Consider the following 23,250-nt stretch of genomic DNA (forward strand, 5'->3'; position numbering starts at 1 on the left):
CAAAGCCTGTAAGGAACTAGATAATGAAGTCAGCGTGACGAAGGGAAAGAGTAGACAGGGAGCAGATGATGAACGCAAAGGGACTGGTGGTCTGAGGTGCATTTGTTTTAATGCAAGAAGTGTAGTAGGTAAGGCAGGTGAACTTAGGGCCTGGATTAGTACCTGGGAATATGATATTGCTATTACTGAGACTTGGTTGAGGGAAGGGCATGATTGGCAACTAAATATCCCAGGATATCGATGCTTCCGACGGGATAGAGAGGGAGGTAAAAGGGGTGGAGGAGTTGCATTACTGGTCAAAGAGGATATCACAGCTGTGCTGAAGGAGGGCACTATGGAGGACTCGAGCAGTGAGGCAATATGGGCAGAACTCAGAAATAGGAAGGGTGCGGTAACAATGTTGGGGCTGTACTACAGGCCTCCCAACAGCGAGCGTGAGATAGAGGTACAAATATGTAAACAGATTATGGAAAGATGTAGGAGCAACAGGGTGGTGGTGATAGGAGATTTTAATTTTCCCAACATTGACTGGGATTCACTTAGTGTTAGAGGTCTAGAGGAGCAGAATTTGTAAGGAGCATCCAGGAGGGTTTTCTAGAGCAGTATGTAAATAGTCCAACTCGGGAAGGGGCCATACTGGACCTGGTGTTGGGGAATGAGCCCGGCCAGGTGGTTGAAGTTTCAGTAGGGGACTACTTTGGGAATAGTGATCACAATTCCGTAAATTTTAGAATACTCATTGACAAAGACGAGAGTGGTCCCAAAGGAAGAGTGCTAAATTGGGGGAAGGCCAACTATACCAAAATTCGGCAGGAGCTGGGGAATGTAGATTGGGAGCAGCTGTTTGAAGGTAAATCCACATTTGATATGTGGGAGGCTTTTAAAGAGAGGTTGATTAGCGTGCAGGAGAGACATGTTCCTGAGAAAATGAGGGATAGAAATGGCAAGATTAGGGAACCATGGATGACAGGTGAAATTGTGAGACTAGCTAAGAGGAAAAAGGAAGCATACATAAGGTCTAGGCGGCTGAAGAAAGACGAAGCTTTGAAAGAATATCAGGAATGTAGGACCAATCTGAAACGAGGAATTAAGAGGGCTAAAAGGGGTCATGAAATATCTTTAGCAAACAGGGTGAAGGAAAATCCCAAAGCCTTTTATTCATATATAAGGAGCAAGAGGGTAACTAGAGAAAGGATTGGCCCACTCAAGGACAAAGGAGGAAAATTATGCGTGGAGTCAGAGAAAATGGGTGAGATTCTAAACGAGTACTTTGCATCGGTATTCACCGAGGAGAGGGACATGACGGATGTTGAGATTAGGGACAGATGTTTGACTACTCTAGGTCAAATCGGCATAAGGAGGGAGCTAGTGTTGGGTATTCAAAAAGGCAGTAAGGTGGACAAGTCCCCAGGTCCGGATGGGATCTATCCCAGGTTACTGAGGGAAGCGAGAGAGGAAATAGCTGGGGCCTTAACAGATATCTTTGCAGCTTCCTTAAACACGGGTGAGGTCCCGGAGGACTGGAGAATTGCTAATGTTGTCCCCTTGTTTAAGAAGGGTAGCAGGGAAAATCCAGGTAATTATAGACCGGTGAGCCTGACGTCAGTGGTAGGGAAGCTGCTGGAGAAGATACTGAGGGATAGGATCTATTCCCATTTGGAAGAAAATGGGCTTATCAGTGATAGGCAAAATGGTTTTGTGCAGGGAAGGTCAATGTCTTACCAACTTAATAGAATTCTTTGAGGAAGTGACAAAGTTGATTGATGAGGGAAGGGCTGTAGATGTCATATACATGGACTTCAGTAAGGAATTTGATAAGGTTCCCCATGGTAGGCTGATGGAGAAAGTGAAGTCGCATGGGGTCCAGGGTGTACTAGCTAGATGGATAAAGAACTGGCTGGGCAACAGGAGACAGAGAGTAGCAGTGGAAGGGAGTTTCTCAAAATGGAGACGTGTGACCAGTGGTGTTCCACAGGGATCCGTGCTGGGACCACTGTTGTTTGTGATATACATAAATGATTTGGAGGAAAGTATAGGTGGTCTGATTAGCAAGTTTGCAGACGACACTAAGATTGGTGGAGTAGCAGATAGTGAAGGGGACTGTCAGAGAATACAGCAGAATATAGATAGATTGGAGAGTTGGGCAGAGAAATGGCAGATGGTGTTCAATCAGGACAAACGCGAGGTGATGCATTTTGGAAGATCCAATTCAAGAGTGAACTATACAGTAAATGGAAAAGTCCTGGGGAAAATTGATGTACAGAGAGATTTGGGTGTTCAGGTCCATTGTTCCCTGAAGGTGGCAACGCAGGTCAATAGAGTGGTCAAGAAGGCATACGGCATGCTTTCCTTCATCGGACGGGGTATTGAGTACAAGGGTTGGCAGGTCATGTTACAGTTGTATAAGACTTTGGGTCGGCCACATTTGGAATACTGCATGCAGTTCTGGTCGCCACATTACCAAAAGGATGTAGATGTTTTGGAGAGGGTGCAGAGGAGGTTCACCAGGATGTTGCCTGGTATGGAGGGCGCTAGCTATGAAGAGAGGTTGAGCAGATTAGGATTATTTTCATTAGAAAGACGGCGGTTGAGGGGGGACCTGATTGAGGTGTACAAAATCATGAGAGGTATAGACAGGGTGGATAGCAAGAAGCTTTTTCCCAGAGTGGAGGATTCAATTACTAGGGGTCACGAGTTCAAAGTGAGAGGGGAAAAGTTTAGGGGGGATATCCGTGGAAAGTTCTTTACGCAGAGGGTAGTGGGTGCCTGGAACGTGTTGCCAGCGGAGGTGGTAGACGCGGGCACGATAGCGTCTTTTAAGATGTATCTAGACAGAGACATGAATGGGCAGGAAGCAAAGAGATACAGACCCTTAGAAAATAGGCGACATGTTTAGATAGAGGATCTGGATCGGCGCAGGCTTGGAGGGCCGAAGGGCCTGTTCCTGTGCTGTAATTTTCTTTTCTTTGAGTCTACTTCTAACCCTGTTTCTGCTTCTTCAGATTCAAGGGAAAAATGGTAGGCCACTAGTCTTAGGAGTTCAGACTTCCTAGCCTTGCCACATACAGTGATCCCACACTGCACAGCCATTTTCCTCAACTCCTCCATAGACAGTGCTTTTAACTTATCCCAAGTTACTTCACCCTGGCTTGCGGAGGTACTAGCTTCAGTCGCAGACATGTTAGTATTCAAGCACACACAACCACGAGAAAACCTGTATTGAAATCTCTTTTTTTGATTGAGAACAATTTTTCTTACACTTTCAATTTCTCATTTGTCTGTGGGTCAAATCCAAGACGATAGCCCCTAAATTTGTTACGACCAGGTGAGAAGGGGTCTAGGGGTTCCCTCTCAGCCTTTGCCTGGTTTAACCATAACAGGGTTTAATTTTAAAATACCACGTTTTTAACTCCCCCCTAGTGAATCCTTGTTTACTGCTCCAATTGTAAGGCAAAGAAATCAAATGAGTTTCCTTCGATGTAAACAAGACAGGTAGAAGTTTATTAATCGTAAACTCTAATCCGGTTAACAACTGCAAATATGCGACGCGACCACACTAGCATGCATACGCGATAAACACACAGATAGAGACAGAAAAAGTAGAAGGAATAAAGAGGAAAAGTTTAAGGCAATATCTGGTCGTTAGTCATGTTAGTTCATTGTGGTGACTTTGATTGCTGGTAAGTCTTGCAATTTGTAGGGGCCCAGTTCACGCTTCAACTTGTTCTGATGTAGGAGTCTTTTCTCTCTTGAGGTTTACTTGTCTTCCGTGGGTCCAGTGGCTTGGGAGAAAACGAGAGAGAGAGGCTTCCTTGCTCCAGCTTCAGTTGCATACTGCCTTCTGTTCCTTTCTATGTGGCACAATTCAGAACACAAAAGTCCGAGTGTATCAGGCCTGTGTCCTCAGTACCTTGCTCTACGGCAGTGAGGCCTGGACAACGTATGCCAGCCAAGAGCGACGTCTCAATTCATTCCATCTTCGCTGCCTTCGGAGAATACTTGGCATCAGGTGGCAGGACTATATCTCCAACACAGAAGTCCTTGAAGCGGCCAACACCCCCAGCTTATACACACTACTGAGTCAGCGGCGCTTGAGATGGCTTGGCCATGTGAGCCGCATGGAAGATGGCAGGATCCCCAAAGACACATTGTACAGCGAGCTCGCCACTGGTATCAGACCCACCGGCCGTCCATGTCTCCGTTATAAAGACGTCTGCAAACGCGACATGAAATCGTGTGACATTGATCACAAGTCGTGGGAGTCAGTTGCCAGCATTCGCCAGAGCTGGCGGGCAGCCATAAAGACAGGGCTAAATTGTGGCGAGTCGAAGAGACTTAGTAGTTGGCAGGAAAAAAGACAGAGGCGCAAGGGGAGAGCCAACTGTGCAACAGCCCCAACAAACAAATTTCTCTGCAGCACCTGTGGAAGAGCCTGTCACTCCAGAATTGGCCTTTATAGCCACTCCAGGCGCTGCTTCACAAACCACTGACCACCTCCAGGCGCGTATCCATTGTCTCTCGAGATAAGGAGGCCCAAAGTAAATTCAGAAATCCCCAGGTTTCCCAGCAGGTTATTCATGTGACTAGCTTCTTATTTGGAACAGTCTCTCCTGCGAGGTTTGTGGATTGTATTATCTTAGCAGTCTCTGGAATGTGCTTCCTTACCTCTTCTATGTCTGGTGATCAAAATCCATTTGGGTTAATTGGAGCAGGGAATAGTCCTTTGTCTCCACAAGCAGCATCTCTTAGTATGCGAATGTCCTTCCAGTCCAGTGTCTGGTGATCTTCAAACAAATAATTTCTTCACTCCAGCAACAGTTTAAAAATCAATGTTCATATGACAAAATTAATATGCCTCATTCTTGGCAGGTGGGGGTCTGCATGACAATAATAAACCTCTTCTAATTTAATACTATTCTTACCTGCCCTAGTAAGTCATAGATGGATCTTCGTTGCTGAGTTTTTGTTTTTTCATTAAAGGTATTTTTGTTGAACATTCTGAATTGTTTCTTTAAATGTTTACTACTGTTTATTTACTGTCATACCTTTTAGCCTATTTACCCAATCAACCTCAGCCAGCTCTCCCCTCACCCTTATGTAATTCACTTTGTTTAAGTTTAAGATTCCTGTTTGGGACTGGAGTCGGTCGCTCTCAAACTTAATATGGAATTCAATTGTACTATGATCACCTTTTCCCAGCAGATCTTTTACTAAGAGATTACTAATTAACCCCAGCTAATTGCATAATACTAGATCTAAAATTGCTTTATCCTTAATTGGTTCCACAACGTATTATTCCAGGAACCTGGTGCAAAAGCATTCCTTCCAGACTACCTTTACCAATTTGATTTGTCTAGTCTAATGAAGATTAAACTCCCCCACAATTTTTACATTGACTGAGTTACAAGCTCCAATTATTTCTTGCATAATGATCTGTCCAACAGTATAACTACAATCTGGGGGGCCTATAAGCTCCTCCCACCAACATTTTCTGACCCTTGTTATTCCTATTCTCCACCCATACTGATTCTACTTCCTGATCTTCTTCTGAGCCAAGATCCTTTCTCACAACTGTCTTTATATTATCCTTTTCTATGAGGGCAATTCCTCCTCCTTTTCCATTCTATTTATTTCCCAATCTTGGTCACCTTGTAACTATATCTCTGTGATCAGGTAATTCTACCCCTTTCTGATGACCCACAATATCTGCAGCTCGGACTCCAGCTCAACAACTCAAGCCCAGGTTGCTCAAGCTGCAGACATTTATGGCAGGTATAGCTGTCCAGGATCGCAATGCTCTCCACAAACTCCCACATGCTGTAGTTACAACACATTACCTGCCCTGCCATGTCTGTCTAACCTTGTTTATTTTTGTGATTAGTTACTAATTTAGTAAAGGAAAGTAATAGCAAGTTACAGTTTCCTAGCTTAGAAACAAAAGAAAAACACTCACCAGCTACTGGAGGTTATATAAAAAAAAAAGCAGGACCACCTTCCCCTCTGCACCAAATTCCCAATTTTAGCACTCTGTTTATGAAGCACTCCCTTTATGAAAATTCTGCTCATCGTATAGCATAAGTTATTTTCTTTCCCTATGGCTCTCCATGGTAAGCCATTTAGGTTTCACTTTATTCTGTACTGTTATTTTTATACGCAGATGGTTTCCTCATGCACAAATACAGATTTAACTGACCTCCACTCTTCTTCTGTTTCACTGTTATTTTTGCCTAGCAACAAACCTAAATCTACCTTCCTCAAATCTTTACTGATACTTGAAAATTAAACCTTCCAGAAATCTGACTGTAACATTAAAATTGTTGGCTGCTGTAGAATCTGTCCAGAGTCAACATCCCAGGACACCTCAGCTATCAATGATTATGAAATATGTCTCAGAACAATAGCCCCACAGGATCTCCCCTAAACTTGCATAAATCCATTACGTATGGAACTCACTCAGCACTTTAAAAAATTGTCCTTCGTTATCTGATAAATGATATTACGACATCAGTGAGACTGTTAACGTTAAATACAAGATATGAACTCAGTAGACCAATTTAATGAATGACATGATAAGATTTCACACTTTAAGACTTTTATTAGAACTAAACTAAAAATCCCTATTAAGTAAATAGTACCTGATAAGTAGCTGATACAGAGAAAGGTATTTTCTTCACTTATTAAAACATGTGAAAAACCTCACATCACACTTAAATGTTACACAGTCCTCCTTGATAGTGAAATCCTTGCAGCTAAAAGTCCCAAACTCCTCTCAGTTGCACGACATTGGATCACTCCCACTTTTCTCAAAGTCCTCTTTGTTCACTTCATCTGAGCACTTTCAACCTGGACTTCCATGAATAAAGTGATATCTGGTCTTCCTGTTTGTCTTTTACCTCTCTGCAAACCTCAATTTTCAAAGCAGGTTCAAGTCTTTGCAGCCTTTTTCTGTATCAGTATTCCATTAACAGGTGTTCTCTCTCTCCTCTCCGAGGCTGCCACCACTTCTCTCGGTCTTCCATACAACCTGCCTGCCTGCCTCTGAAAATCTGTTGAATTTTTCCACAAGTCTGGCTTCAGCAGAGCCACCCAGGCTTTCCATTATTGCCAGATATTAGCAATTGTAATTTTTAAAATTTTTTTCATGGAACATGGGCATGGCTGGATAGGCCAGCATTTATTGCCCATCCCTAAGAAATGAAACTGGACAGACCACCCGGCATTAACCTAAGCACAGGAAACGACAAAGGCAAACCCAGCCCTGTCAACCCTGCAAAGTCCGCCTTACTAACATCTGGGGGCTTGTGCCAAAGTTGGGAGAGCTGTCCCACAGATTAGTCAAGCAACAGCCTGACATAGTCATACTCAATGAATCATACCTTATAGATAATGTCCCAGACACTGCCATCACCATCCCCGGGTATGTCCTGTCCCACCGGCAGGACAGACCCACCAGAGGTGGTGGCACAGTGGTATACAGTAGGGAGGGAGTTGCCCTGGGAGTCCTCAACATCGATTCCGGACCCCATGAAGTCTCATGGCATCAGGTCAAACATGGGCAAGGTAACCTCCTACTGATTACCAACTACCTCCTTCCCTCAACTGATGACTCAGTACTCCTCCATGTTGAACACCACTTGGAGGAAGCACTGAGGGTGGCAAGGGCACAAAATGTACTCTGGGTGGGGGACTTCAATGTCCATCACCAAGAGTGGTTTGGTAGCACCACTACTGACCGAGCTGGCCGGGTCCTAAAGGACATAGCTGCTAGACTAGGTCTGCGGCAGGCGGTGGGGGAACCAACACGAGGGTAAAACATACTTGACCTCGTCCCCACCAATCTGCCTGCTGCAGATCCTTCTGTTCATGACTGTATTGGTAGGAGTGACCACTGCACAGTCCTTGTGGAGACGAAGTCCCGCCTTCACATTGAGGATACCGTCCATTGTGTTGTGTGACACTATCACCATGCTAAATGGGATAGATTTCGAACAGATCTAGCAATGCAAAACTGGGCATCCATGAGGCACTGTGGGCCATCAGCAGCAGCAGAATTGTACTCAACCACTATCTGTAACCTCATGGCCCGGCATATCCCCCACTGTACCATTACCATCAAGCCAGGAGACCAACTCTGGTTCCATGAAAGTGCAGGAGGGCATGCCAGGAGCAGCACCAGGCATACCTCAAAATGAGGTGTCAACCTGGTGAAGCTACAACACAGGACTATCTGCGTGCCAAACTGCGTAAGAAGCATGCGATAGACAGAGCTAAGCGATCCCATAATTAACGGATCAGATCTAAGCTCTGCAGTCCTGCCACATCCAGCTGTGAATGGTGGTGGACAATTAAACAACCACCTGGAGGAGGTGGCTCCACAAATATCCCCATCCTCAATGATGGGGGAGCCCAGCACATCAGTGCGAAAGATAAGGCTGAAGCATTTGCAACAATCTTCAGCCAGAAGTGCTGAGTTGATGATCCATCTCGGCCTCCTCCTGAAGTCCCCAGCATCACAGATGCCAGACTTCAGCCAATTCGATTCACTCCGCGTGATATCAAGAAACAACTGAAGGCACTGGATACTGCAAAAGCTATGGGCCCTGACAATATTCTGGCAATAGTACTGAAGACCTGTGCTCCAGAACTTGCCGTGCCCCTAGCCAAGCTGTTCCAGTACAGCTACAACACTGGCATCTACCCTGCAATGTGGAAAATTGCCCAGGTATGTCCTGTACACACAAAGCAAGACAAGTCCAACCCGGCGAATTACCACCCCATCAGCCTACTCTCAATCATCAGTCAAGTGATGGAAGGTGTCATCAAAAGTGCCATCAAGCAACACTTGCTTCGCAATAACCAGTTGAGTGACGCTCAGTTTGGATTCCGGCAGGGCCACTCAGCTCCTGACCTCATTACAGCCAAATGGACTGCAGCAGTTCAAGAAGGCAGCAAACCACCACCTTCTCAAGGGCAATTAGGGATGGGCAATAAATGCCGTCCTGGCCAGTGGCGCCCACATCCCATGAATGAATGAAAAAAAAATTGCCCTTGAGTAGGTGCTGGAATCGCTGCAGTCCTTTGGGTGTAGGTACACCCACAGTGCTGTTAGGAAGGGAATTCCAGGATTTTGACCCAGCAACATTGAAGGAATGGCGATATAGTTCCAAGTCAGGATGGTGTGTGACTTGGAGGGAAATTTGCAGGTGGTGATGTTCCCATGCATCTGCTGCGCTTGTCCTTCTTGGTGGTAGAAGTTGTGGGTTTGGAAGGTGCTGTCGAAGGAGCATTGGTGAGTTGCTGCAGTGCATCTTGTAAATGGTACACATTGTGCATCAGTGGTGGAGGGAGTGAAGGTTGAAAATGATGGCTGGAGTGCCAATCAAGTGGGCTGCTTTGTCCTGGACGGTGTCGAGCCTCTTGAGTTTTCTTGGTGCTGCACTCATCCAGACAAGTGGAGAGTATTCCATCACACTCCTGACTTGTGCCTTGTAGATGGTGGACAGGCATTGGGGAGACAGGAGGTGAGTTACTCGATGCAGAAATCCCAACCTCTATTTATGTGGCTGTTCCAGTTCAGTTTCTGGTCGATGGTAACCCCCCCAGGATGTTGATAGTGGGGGATTCAACGATGGTATTGCCATTGAATGTTAAGGGGAGATGGTTGAATTCTCTCTTGTTGGAGATGGTCATTGCCTGGCACTTGTGTGGCACAAATGTAGCATGCAACTTATCAGCCCAAGCCTGAATATTGTCCAGGTCTTGCTGCATATGGACACGGACTTCATCAGTATCTGGGTCATCGCGAATGGTGTGGAATATTGCACAATCATCAGCGAAGATCCCCACCCCTGATCCTATGATGGAGGGATCGTCTTTGTTGAAGCAGCTGAAGAAGGTTGGGCCTAGGACACTACCCTGAGGAACTTCTGCAATGATGTCCTGGCACTGAGATGATTGACCTCCGACCATCTTCTTTTGTGCTAAGTATGACTCCAACCAATAAAGAGTTTTTGCCCTGATTCCCATTGACTCCAGTTTTTCTAGAGCTCCTTGATACCACTCAGTCAAATGCTGCCTTGATGCCAAGGGCAGTCACTCTCCCCTCACCTCTGGAGTTTAGCTCTTTTGTTCATGTTTGGACCAAGGCTGTAATGAGGCCAGGAGCTGAGTGGCCCTGGCGAAACTCAAACTGAGCATCAGTGCGCAGATTATTGCTAAGCAAATGCCACTTGACAGCATTGTCGATGGCACCTTCCATCACTGCTGATGATCAAAATTAGACTGATGGGGGCGGTAATTTGCCGGGTTGGAATTGTCTGCTATCATAGGACATAACTTGGCAATTTTCCACATTGTCAGATAGATGCCAGTGTTATAGCTGTACTGGAACAGCTTGGCTAGGGGTTGTGGCCAGTTCAGGAGCTCAAGTCTTCAGTGCTATTGCCGGAATGTTGTCAGGGCTCATAGCCTTTGCAGTATCCAGTGCCTTCAGCCATTTCTTGATATCATGTGGAGTGAATCGAATTGGCTGAAGATGGTTGCAAATGCTTTAACCCTATCTTTTGGCACTGATGTGCTGGGCTCCCCCATCATTGAGGGTGGGTGTATTTGTCGAGCGTCTTCTTCCTGTCAGTTAATTGTCCACCACCATTCACGACTGGATGTGGTAGGACTGCAGAGCTTAGATCTAATCCATTGGTTGTGGAATCACTTAGCTCTATCGCATGCTGCTTATGCTGTTTGGCATGTAGTCCTGTGTTGTAGCTTCACCAAGTTGACACCTCATTTTTAGGTATGCCTGGTGCTGCTCCTGGGATGCTCTCCTGCACTCCTCATTGAACCAGGGTTGATCCCCTGTCTTGATGGTAATGGTTGACTGGCGGATATTCTGAGCCATGAGGTTACAGATTGTGGTTGAATACAATTCTGCTGCTGATAGAAATGTAGTAGAATAGGAGCAGGAGTAGGCCATTCGGCCCTTCAAGCCTGCTCCGCCAATCAATACGATCATGGCTGATCATCCAAACTCAGTAACCCGTTCCTGCTTTCTCCCCATTTCCCTTGATCCCATTAGCCCGAAAAACCTCTTCCTTGAATATATTTAATGATTTGGCCTCAAGTGCTTTCCGTGGTGGAGAATTCCACAGGTTCACCACTCTGTGGGTGAAGAAATCTCTCCTCATCTCAGTCCTAAATGGCTTACCCTTTATCCTTAGACTGTGACCCCTGGTCCTGGACTCTCCTGCCATTGGGAACATCCTTCCTGCCTGTCCAGTCCTGTTAGAATTTTGTAGGTTTCTATGAGATTCCCTCTCATTCTTCTAAACTCTGGTGAATAAAGCCTAATCGACCCAATCTCTCTTCATACGTCAGCCCTGCCATCCCAGGAATCAGTCTGGTGAACCTTCGCTGCACTCCCTCCATAGCAAGAACGTCTTTCCTCAGGTAAGGAGGCCAAAACTGCACACAATACTCCAGATGTGGTCTCACCAAGGCCTTGTATATTTGCAGCAAGACATCCTTGCTCCTGCACTCGAATCCTTTCGCGATGAAGGCCAACATACCATTTGCCTTCTTAACTGCCTGCTGCATCTGCATGCTTACTTTCAGTGACTGGTCCACAAGGACACCCAGGTCTCGCTGCATCTCCCCCTTTCCCAATCTATTGCTGTTCAGATAATAATCTGCCTTTCTGTTTTTGCCACCAAAGTGGATAACCTCACGTGCCTCTGCCATGTATTTTCCCGTTCACTCAACCTGTCCAAATCATACTGGAGCTTCTCTGCATCCTCCTCACAGCTCACACTCCCACTCAGCTTTGTGTCATCTGCAAACTTGGATATATTACATTTAATTCTCTCATCTATATCATTAATATATATTGTGGATACTCTGGTCCTTGCACTGATCCCTGCGGTACACCAGTAGTCACTGCCTGCCACTTGGAAAAAGACCCGTTTATTCCTACTCTTTGTTTCCTGTCTGCCAACCAATTCTCTAAACATGTCAGTATCTTACCCCCAATCCCATGTGCTTTAATTTTGCATGCTAATCTCTTATGTGGGACCTTATCGAAAGCCTTCTGAAAGTTCAAATACACCACATCCACTGGTTCCCCCTTATCTATTCTACTAGTTAGATCCTCAAAACATTCCAGTAGATTTGTCAAGCATGATTTCCCTTTCGTAAATCCATGTTGACTTTGTCCAATCCTGTCATTGTTTTCAAAGTGCTCTGCTGTTACATCTTTTATAATGGACTCTAGCATTTTCCCCAGTACTGATGTCAGGCTAACCAGTCTATAATTCCCTGTTTTCTGTCTACCTCCTTTTTTAAATAGTGGGGTTACATTAGCTACCCTCCAATCCGTTGGAACTGCTTCAGAGTCTATAGAATTTTGAAAAATGACCAGCAATGCATCTGCTATTTCTAGGGTCACTTCCTTAAGTACTCTGGGATGTAGATTATCAGGCCCTGGGGATTTATTGGCTTTCAATCCCATCAATTTCCCTAACACCATTTCCTACTAATACTGATTTCATACAGTTCCTCCTTCTCACTAGACCCTATGTTCCCCAACATTTCTGGGAGGTAATTTGTGTCCTCCTTTGTGAAGACAGAACCAAAGTATGTATTTAATTGGTCTGCCATTTCTTTGTTCCCCATTATAAATTCCTCCGTTTCTGACTGTAAGGGACCCATATTTGTCTTCACTAATCTTTTTCTCTTTACATATCTGTAGAAGTTTTTACAGTCAGTTTTTATGTTCTCTGCAAGCTTACTTTCATACTCTATTTTCCCCTTCTTAATCAATCCCTTTGCCCTCCTTTGCTGAATTCTAAACTGCTCCCAATCCTCAGGTTTGCTGCTTGTTCTGGCCATTTTATATTTCTCCTCCTTGGATCTAATACTATCCCTAATTTCTTTTGTAAGCTACGGTTGAGCCACCCTTCCTGTTTTATTTTTGCGCCAGACAGGAATGAACAATTGTTGTAATTCATCCATGCGCTCTTTAAGTTTAGTTTAGTTTAGTTTAGAGATACAGCACTGAAACAGGCCCTTCGGCCCACCGAGTCTGTTCCGACCATCAACCACCCATTTATACTAATCCTACATTAATTCCATATTCCTACCACATCCCCACCTGTCCCTATATTTCCCTACCACCTACCTATACTAGGGGCAATTTATAATGGCCAATTTACCTATCAACCTGCAAGTCTTTGGCATGTGGGAGGAAACCGGAGCACCCGGAGGAAACCCACGCAGACACAGGGAGAACTTGCAAACTCCACATAGGCAGTACCCAGAATTGAACCCGGGTCGCTGGAGCTGTGAGGCTGCAGTGCTAACCACTGCGCCACTGTGCTAGCTATTGCCCATCCACTGTCAACCCTTGAAGTAATGTTCCCCAATCTCTATCATAGCCAACTCGTGCCTCATACCTTCATAGTTTCCTTTATTAAGATTCAGGACCCTAGTCTCAGAATCAACTCTCTCATTCTCCATCTTAATGAAGCATTCTATCATGTTATGGTCGCTCTTCCCCAAGGATTGTTAACTAATCCTTTCTCATTACACAATACCCAGTCTAGGATGGCCTGTTCTCTATTTATTTCCTCAATGTCTTGGTCCAAAAAACCATCACACATGCACTCCAGGGATTCCTCCTCTACAGTATTATTGCTAATTTGGTTTGCCCAATCTATATGTAGATTAAACTTACCCATAATTACAGTTGCACCCTTATTGCATGCGTCTCTAATTTCCTGTTTGATGCCATCCTCTACATCACCACTGCTGTTTGGGGGTCTATATACAACCCCCACCAATGTTTTCTGCCCCTCGGTGTTTCTTAGCTCCACTCATACAGATTCCACATTAGGATTCTCTGAGCTAATATCCTTCCTCACTATTGTATTGATTTCCTCTTTTACTAACAATGCTACTCCACCTCCTTTCATTTTTTGCCTGTCCTTCCTAAATACCCCTGGATGCTCAGTTCCCATCCTTGGTCACCCTGCAGCCATGTCTCCGTAATCGCAACTATATTGTAACCATTTACATCTATTTGCGCGGTTAATTCATCTACCTTAATGTGAATACTCCGCGCATTGAGACACGATGCCTTTAGGCTTGTCTTTTTAACATTCTTAGCCATCTTAGCATTATTTCGCACTATGGCCCTATTTGTTTCTTGCCCTTGATTTCTATGCCTTCCACTTTTGCCTTTTTATTTCCTGTCTTTCGTTTCTATCCTTGTTTCCTCCTCCTCAGTCTCCCCGCTCAGGTTCCCAACCCCCTGCCATTCTAGTTTAAATCCTCCCCAACAGCACTTGCAAACGCCCCTGCGAGGACATCGGTACCAGTCCTGCCTGGGTGTAACCCATCCCGCTTGTACAGCTCCCACCTTCCCCAGAACCGGTCCCGATATCCCAGGAATCTAAATCCCTCCCTCCTGCACCATTTCTCCAGCCATACATTCATCTGGCCTATTCTACTGTTCCTATGCTCACTAACACATGGCACAGGAAGTAATCCTGAGATTACAACCTTTGAGGTCCTGCTTTTTAATTTAGCTCCTAACTCCTTAAATTCATCTTGCAGGGCCTCATCTCTCTTTCTAGCTATGTCGTTAGTACTGACATGTACCATGACCACTGGCTATTCACCCTCCCCCTTCAGAATGTCCTGCAACCGCTCCGAGACATCCTTGACCCTAGCACCAGGGAGGCAACAAACTATCCTGGCGTCTCATTTGCGGCCACAGAAACACCTGCCTGCACCCCTTACAATTGAATCTCCTATCATTATGGCTCTCCCAGTCTTTTTCCCCCCCCCCATGGTGCCACGAACTTGGCTGTTGCTGCTTTCCCCTGGGAGGCCATCTGCCCAACAGTATTCAAAGCGGTATATCTGTTTGAGAGAGGGATAGCCACAGGGGACTCCTGCACTACCTGCCTGCGCCTATTACTCCGCCTGGTGGTCACCCATCCCTTTTCTGCCTCTGAAGCCATTACCTGTGGTGTGACCACCTCGCTAAACGTGCTATCCACGACGTCCTCAGCATCGCGGATGCTCCACAGTGAATCCACCCGCAGCTCCAGCTCCGTAATGCGGGTAGCCAGTAGCTGCAGATGGATACACTTCCTGCACTCATGGTCGTCAGGGACACTGGAAGCGTCCCACATAGCACAGGAGGAGCATATCACGGGTGCGAGCTCTCTTGCATGACTTACCCTTAGATTCCTTAGTTACTCTCTTTAATTAAAAAATACTAATTACACTAGGGGCCTTGTTCTACTCCAAGCACTACCCACTACAATCTAAAATCCTTAATAAATTACACTAATTTAAAAAAACACACTTTAGTCATACTAACCTTATCACTTGTAAGGTATGTTGATAAAAAGAACTTTCCCCTGGTTTTTTTTAAAGCTATTTCCAGGCTCTAACAGCTATTACTCACAAACCAATCACCTTGCAGCTTTCCTGTGATGTTACTGCTGCCTTTTGTTTTCAAAACTCCAGCGTGCCTGGACTGCTCTCTGCTCCTCTCCGCTCCGTTCCCGGAAGGTAAGTTACTGGGCCTCAATACTCGGGCTCCATTTATCCACTCCTCGCTTGGCGTTCTCCCCTCAGGTCCACTCCTCCCCGCTCCACTCCCAGAAGGTAAGTGCCCACAGCGCCTCATGGATGCCGGTTTTGAGTTGTTAGATCTGTTTGAAATCTATCCCACTTAGCACAGTGGTAGTACCACACAACATGATGGAGGGTATCCTCAATGTGAAGACATTACTTCATCTGCACAGGACCGTGTGGTGGTCACTCCTACCAATACAGATGCATCTGCAACAAGTAGATTGGTGAGGACGAGGTCAAGAATGTTTTAGCCTCTTGTTGACTCCTCATCACCTGCTGCAGACCCAGTCTAACAGCTGTGTCCTTTAGAGCTCGGTAGTGGTGCTACCAAGGCACTCTTGGTGATGGTATTTACATTTTCAGAACCACTGACTTCTTGTTTACGATCTGAAAGTCCGTGAAGGTGAAACCCATTGTTCTTCAGGTGTTACACTCCTGCAGTCTCTGCTTTTCAAAAAGGTCTTTGATCTGTATTCTTTGTTGCCCTTGAAACCCAGATTCCTGTCTTGTCTTTAAGCAGAGTTGATGTGAGGTCACCTGACTTCATTGACTCCATATTTAACTACAATAAAAATCACATTTTTTAATACATAATCATTCTACAAAGTCCAGCATTCATAACAATGTTTATACTTCTTCATTACCCATCTTGCCATAAACGCTCTACCTTTGCTGGTAATTCCATCATTGAGTAAGGGTTTCAGAAAGCAAGGGCAGACATGGGAGATGTTACAGAGGTAGAAGTAGGCTGTCTTTTTGATGGACAGGCTATGAGGTTGGAAGCTCAGCTCAGAGTCAAGTAGGACGCAAGGTTATGCGCTGTCTGGTTCAGCCTGAGATTGTGTCTGGGAAGGAGAATGGAACCAAGGGTACAGAATTTGTGGTATGAGCTGATGACAATGGTTTTGCTCTTCCCAGTGCTTAACTGGAAAAAATTACAGCTCATCTAAGAGTGGATGTTGGATAAGCAGTCTGACAACACAAGGATTGTGGTGCGATCGTCAGCATACATGTGGAAGCTGACTCCAGATGTTTGGATAATTTCGCCAAGGGGCAGCATGTAGTTGAGATGAGGAGGATGCTAGAGATAGATCAATGAGGGAACTGCAAAGGTAACAGTGTGGATGGCCAAAAGAGAAGCCATTACTGGAGATGCTGTGACCATGGCTGGATAGGTAAAAGTGGAATCAAGTGAATGTTATCCTTGCTGTCCTAGAGTACTGGGCAGTTTTGGCAGAGGAGAGAGAGTTTTTGATGTTGTCAAGCCAGATATGGTGATGGTTGGCTAAACCTGTCGAAAGTGGAGCCATCAAACTGTACCGTGCAGTGCATGTTGTCATGAAAGGAGCAGATGAGATTGAGGAGCTTTGGTGGACAGCCAATTTTTCCCAATATCTTCTCCAGCCCTGCTCTGCTGACAGTGCCAAATGCCTGAGTGAGATCTACAAAAGTAAGGTAAAGGGGTATACTCTGTTCCCAGACTTGTCTCGTAGCCAGCAAACGGAGAAAAATCATATCCACAGTAGATCTGCCGCCACAGAAACCACACTGTGCTTCCAGGTACACTCAATCTGCAAGTAAATGGAGTCTTTTAAGTATGACCCTTCCCCATGACGCTAAGGAATGAGATGCCCCTGTAGTTGTTGCATTCTCCTCTATCACCTTTGTTTTTGTATAGTGGGATGATTTTGGCATCATGCATCTCGTGGGTTTCTGCCGGGTACTCCGGTTTCCTCCCACAGCCAAAGACTTGCAGGTTGATAGGTAAATTGGCCATTGTAAATTGCACCTAGCGTAGGTAGGGGGAAGGTGGGGATGTGGTAGGGAATATGGAATTAATGTAGGATTAGTATAAATGGGTGGTTGATGGTCGGCACAGACTTGGTGGGCCGAAGGGCCTGTTTCAGTGCCATATCTCTCTAATCTCTAACCTCCTGTGGAACAGAGCCTGCTTTCCAGCAGAGAAGGAGATAGTCATAAAGGTGTGGCGATAGATAGGACTTTCTGCACTTGAGCAGTTCAGCTGGGATTCCGTCCTTGCTGGGTGCCCTTCTGTTCGCTAGGCTGTCTATGGCCTTCTCGAGCTCCAGTGATGAAGGTTCTTCATCTAACTCATCCATGACAAGAAGTTGCGGAGAGCACCGAGGGCAGACTGGGAGATGTCCGACTCACAGAAGTACAACTCACAGTACTGTTCAGCCAGCAGGACATCTATTTATTTCGGTAGGTGAGTACTTCAACATCGGCCGACTTCAGGGGAGCATCTTTGGTGATGGCAAGGCCAAGCGTCCTTTTGATCTCTTCATAGATTTCCTTTGCCACATGCAGTTTGGATTTCATGACATAAGCTGATCCAGCGTTTGTTTGCGCAGTATCTCTCTCTCCTTTACATGGCTGTCTTGGCTACTTTCAGGTCATGCAGTGTCTTAGCTGTTGGGTTTATGTTGTGCGCCTGTAACAGACAGGCGGTAAGGGGTGTGGGTGATTCCAACTGTTCACTTCCGAACCGACCGCAATCGTGTTTTGTTAAAATGTTGCTTTAGCCCAAATGTCTTTAGGGTCAAATAAAAGATAATGATTTTTAAGCAAATCCGAAAATGATCGCAAACTCACTCACACACGCATTCATCCACACACACATACACAAGAATAGATAGATAAGAGAGAAAAGGTTAAGAGGTAGTTTAAAGTCCAAAGTGAGTTAAGTGTTTGTGGTTCACAGATGATTATTGAGTCTTCTCGGGAGGAAAAGTCTTTTTTTAAGTTGCAGACTTTATTTGCAATCTTGAACTTGCAGAGGTATTGTAGAGCTCTAGTAGTTGTAATACTGGTTGTGTGTAGTTTGTTACCTTCACAGATGGTTAATCACAAAGTCACTTTATGACATCTCTTCTGTGGTGCCTGTTCTTGGTCAGCAAGGTTCTTCTCTTGCCTGGATCCTTCTCACAAGCTTTCTTTGATGTTGGTTTGACCTCTCCCATCTCTCTCCAGACAACTACCCTTTAAAGTAAAAATCTCTCACATTAGTTTCTGTTGGGAGATGCCTAGCCCTTCGCCCTGTTGTGACCACATAATGGTTGTTTTCCTTAGAGCAGCGAAGGCTGAGGAGGGACATGATTGAGGTATACAAAATTATGAGGGGCATTGGCCCTGTCGACCCTGCAAAGTCCCCCTTACTAACATCTGGGGGCTTGTGCCAAAGTTGGGAGAGCTGTCCCACAGACTAGTCAAGCAACAGCCTGACAGTCATACTCACGGAATCATACCTTACAAACAATGTCCCAGACACTGCCATCACCATCCCGGGGTATGTCCTGTCCCACCGGCAGGACGGACCCACCAGAGGTGGTGGCACAGTGGTATACAGTAGGGAGGGAGTTGCCTGGGAGTCCTCAACATCGACTCTGGACCCCATGAAGTCTCATGGCATCAGATCAAACATGGGCAAGGAAACCTCCTGCTGATTACCACCTACCGCCCTCCCTCAGCTGATGAGTCAGTACTCCTCCATGTTGAACAGCACTTGGAGGAAGCACTGAGGGTCGCGAGGGCACCAAATGTACTCTGGGTGGGGGACTTCAATGTCCATAACCAAGAGTGGCTCGGTAGCACCACTACTGACTGAGCTGGCTGAGTCCTAAAGGACATAGCTGCTCAACTGGGTATGCGGCAGGTGGTGAGGGAACCAACAAGAGGGGAAAACATACTTGACCTCGTCCCCACCAATCTGCCTGCCGCAGATGCATCTGTCCATGATAGTATTGGTAGGAGTGACCACCGTACAGTCCTTGTGGAGACGACGCCCCGCCTCCACATTGAGGATACCCTCCATCATGTTGTGTGGGACTACCACCCTGCTAAATGGGATAGATTTCGAACAGATCTAGCAATGCAAAACTGGGCATCCATGAGGCACTGTGGACCATCAGCAGCAGCAGAATTGTACTCAACCACAATCTGTAACCTCATGGCCCGGCATATCCCCCCACTCTACCATTACCATCAAGCCAGGAGACCAACCCTGGCTCAATGAAAAGTGCAGGAGGGCATACCAGGAGCAGCACCAGGCATACCTCAAAATGAGGTGTCAACCTGGTGAAGCTACAACACAGGACTATCTGTGTGCCAAACTGGGTAAGCAGCATGCGATAGACAGAGCTAAGCGATCCCAGAACCAACGGACCAGATCTAAGCTCTGCAGTCCTGCCACATCCAGCCGTGAATGGTGGTGGACAATTAAACAACTAACTGGAGGAGGTGGCTCCACAAATATCCCCATCCTCAATGATGGGGGAGCCCAGCACATCAGTGCGAAAGATAAGGCTGAAGCATTTGCAACAATCTTCAGCCAGAAGTGCCGAGTTGATGATCCACCGCGGCCTCCTCCTGAAGTCCCCAGCATCACGGATGCCAGACTTCAGCCAATTCGATTCACTCCGCGTGATATCAAGAAACGACTGAAGGCACCGGATACTGCAAAAGCTATGGGCCCTGACAATATTCTGGCAATAGTACTGAAGACCTGTGCTCAAGAACTTGCCGTGCCCCTAACCAAGATGTTCCAGTACAGCTACAACACTGGCATCTACCCTGCAATGTGGAAATTTTTTTTTATTTCCAAAATATACTTTATTCATAAAAATCGGAAAAAAATACATTACCAAACAGTTTCAAACAGCACCAAGTCAAAAATACAAACAGTGCAAAGGAGAACAGTTTCCTTCAATACAATCGTGAGTTGTCTCACCACCCTTCCATTTTAATTGTCATGCCATATACACTTTTACATTTTATAGCACACAAAATTTTCCCGATACAGTTCGAGGGGTTTCCCATGGATCCAGCCCCTCAGTTCACCTTGGTGGGTATGACCTGTACAAAAAGCAGGACAAGTCCAACCCGGCTAATTACTGCCCCATCAGCCTGCTCTCAATCATCAGTGGCGCAGTGGTTAGCACCGCAGCCTCACAGCTCCAGGGACTCAGGTTCGATTCTGGGTACTGCCTGTGTGGAGTTTGCAAGTTCTCCCTGTGACCGTGTGGGTTTTTGCCGGGTGCTCTGGTTTCCTCCCACAGCCAAAGACTTGCAGGTGATAGGTAAATTGGCCATTATAAATTGCTCCTAGTGTAGGTAGGTGGTAGGAAATATGGGATTACTGTAGGGTTAGTAAAAATGGGTGGTTGTGGTCGGCACAGACTCAGTGGGCCGAAGGGCCTGTTTCAGTGCTGTATCTCTAAATAAAATAAATATAAATAAATAAAGTGATGGTAGGTGTCATAACAGTGCCATCAAGTGGCACTTGCTTAGCAATAACCTGCTCAGTGATGCTCAGTTTGGGTTCTGCCAGGGCCACTCAGCTCCTGACCTCATTACAGCCTTGGTTCAAACATGGACAAAAGAGGTGAGGTGAGAGTGACTGCCCTTGACATCAAGGCAGGATTTGACTGAGTATGGCATCAAGGAGCCCTAGCAAAACTGGTGTCAATGGGAATCAGGGGGAAAACTCTGCTGGTTGGAGTCATACTTAGTGCAAAGGAATTTGACTGTGGTTGTTGGAGGTCAATCATCTGAGCTCCACGACATCACTGCAGGAGTTCCTCAAGGTAGTGTCCTAGGCCCAATCATCTTCAGCTGCTTCATCAATGACCTTCCTTCAATCATAAGGTCAGAAGTGGGGATGTTCGCTGATGATTGCACAATGTTCAGCACCATTCATGACTCCTTAGATACTGAAGCAGTCCGTGTATAAATGTGGCAAGACCTGGACAATATCCAGGCTTGGGCTGATAAGTGGCAAGTAACATTTGTGCCACACAAGTGCCAGGCAATGACCATCTCTAACAAGAGAGAATCTAACCATCTCCCCTTGACATTCAATGGCATTACCATCGCTGAATCCCCCACCATCAACATCCGAGGGGCTACCATAGACCAGAAACTGAACTGGAGTAGCCATATAAATACTGTGGCTACAAGAGCAGGTCAGAGGCTAGGAATCCTGAGGCGAGTAGATCACCTCCTGACTCCCCAAAGCCTGTTCACCATCTACAAGTCAGGAGTGTGATGGAATACTCTCCACTTGCCTGGATGGGTGCAGCTCCAACAACACTCAAGAAGCTCGACACCTTCCAGGACAAAGCAGCCCATTTGATTGGCACCCCATCTACAAACATACACTCTCTGCACCACCGACGCACAGTGGCAGCTGTGTGTACCATCTACAAGATGCAATACACCAAGTCTTCTCAGTCAGCACCTTCCAAACCCGCATCCTCTGCCAACTTGAAGGACAAGGGCAGCAAATTCATGGGAACACCACCACCTGCAAGTTCCCCTCCAAGTCACACACCATCCTGAATTGGAACTATATCGCCGTTCCTTCACTGTCGCTGGGTCAAAATCCTGGAACTCCCTTCTTAACAGCACTGTGGGTTTACCTACCCCAAATGGACTGCAGCAGTTCAAGAAGGCAGCTCACCACCACCTTCTCAAGGGCAATTAGGGATGGGCAATAAATGCTGACCTGGCCAGCGATGCCCACATCCCATGAATGAATAAAAATTGATAGATTAGAGAGGAAGAAACGTTTTCCCTTAGCAGAGGGGTCAATAACCAGGGGCCATAGATTTAAGGTCAGGGCCAGGAGGTTTAGAGGGGATTTGAGGAAAAATGTTTTCACCCAGAGGGTGGTTGGAATCTGGAACACACTGCCTGAAGAGGTGGTAGAGGCAGGAACCATTACAACATTTAAGAAGTATTTAGATGAGTACTTGAAACGCCACAGCATACAAGGCTACGGGCCACGTGCTGGAAAATGGGATTAGAATAGGTAGGTGCTTGATGGCCGGCACAGACATGATGGACCGAAGGGCCTGTTTCTGTGCTGTATGACTCTATATGATAACCATGGCCATCGTTTGATGTTTGAATGGGAATCATTCTGTTATGATGTTGCTGCTTCACACCTTATTCATCTTGGTTTGGCTATGAGCCAGACTATCTGCAGCATCCTCCGTTAATTAATTCATGGCAATCAGATTCATGAATATGCAATAGCTGCTTTCAATTTCAAAAGGGTTCTCCCCAGAGCTACTTCCGACGAGGTTTTCGAGCCTCATCCTTGCAGACGAGTTTGTGGATTGCCAATACGGGGGTGGGGTGGGGGGGGGGGGGGGTGGCAGGGGGTGGTGTTCACATGGCTGCTACTCCATTTTGTCTGTGTATAGAATCATAGAAATTTTAAGGCACAGGAAGAGGCCACTTGGCCCATACTGTCTGTGCCGGCCAAAAAACAATCCACCTATTCTCATCCCACCTTCCAGCTTATGGCACTCGAGGTGCATATCCACACTTCTTTTGAATGAGTTGAGGGTCTCTGCCTCAGCTACACTTTCAGGCAGTGAGTTCCAGGCCATCACCACCCTCTGAGTGAAAACATTTTTCTTCATCTCCCCTCTAATTTTTCTACTAATCACTTTAAATATCTACCCCCTTGTCACTGACCTCTCTGCTAAGGTGAATAAACCCTTCACCTCCACTCTATCCAGGCTCCTCAAAATTCTGTACATTTCAATCAGATCTCCCCTCAGCCTTCGCTGTTCCAAGGAG

Source organism: Heterodontus francisci, chromosome 4 (assembly GCF_036365525.1).
Source record: "Heterodontus francisci isolate sHetFra1 chromosome 4, sHetFra1.hap1, whole genome shotgun sequence".
NCBI lineage: Eukaryota > Metazoa > Chordata > Chondrichthyes > Heterodontiformes > Heterodontidae > Heterodontus > Heterodontus francisci.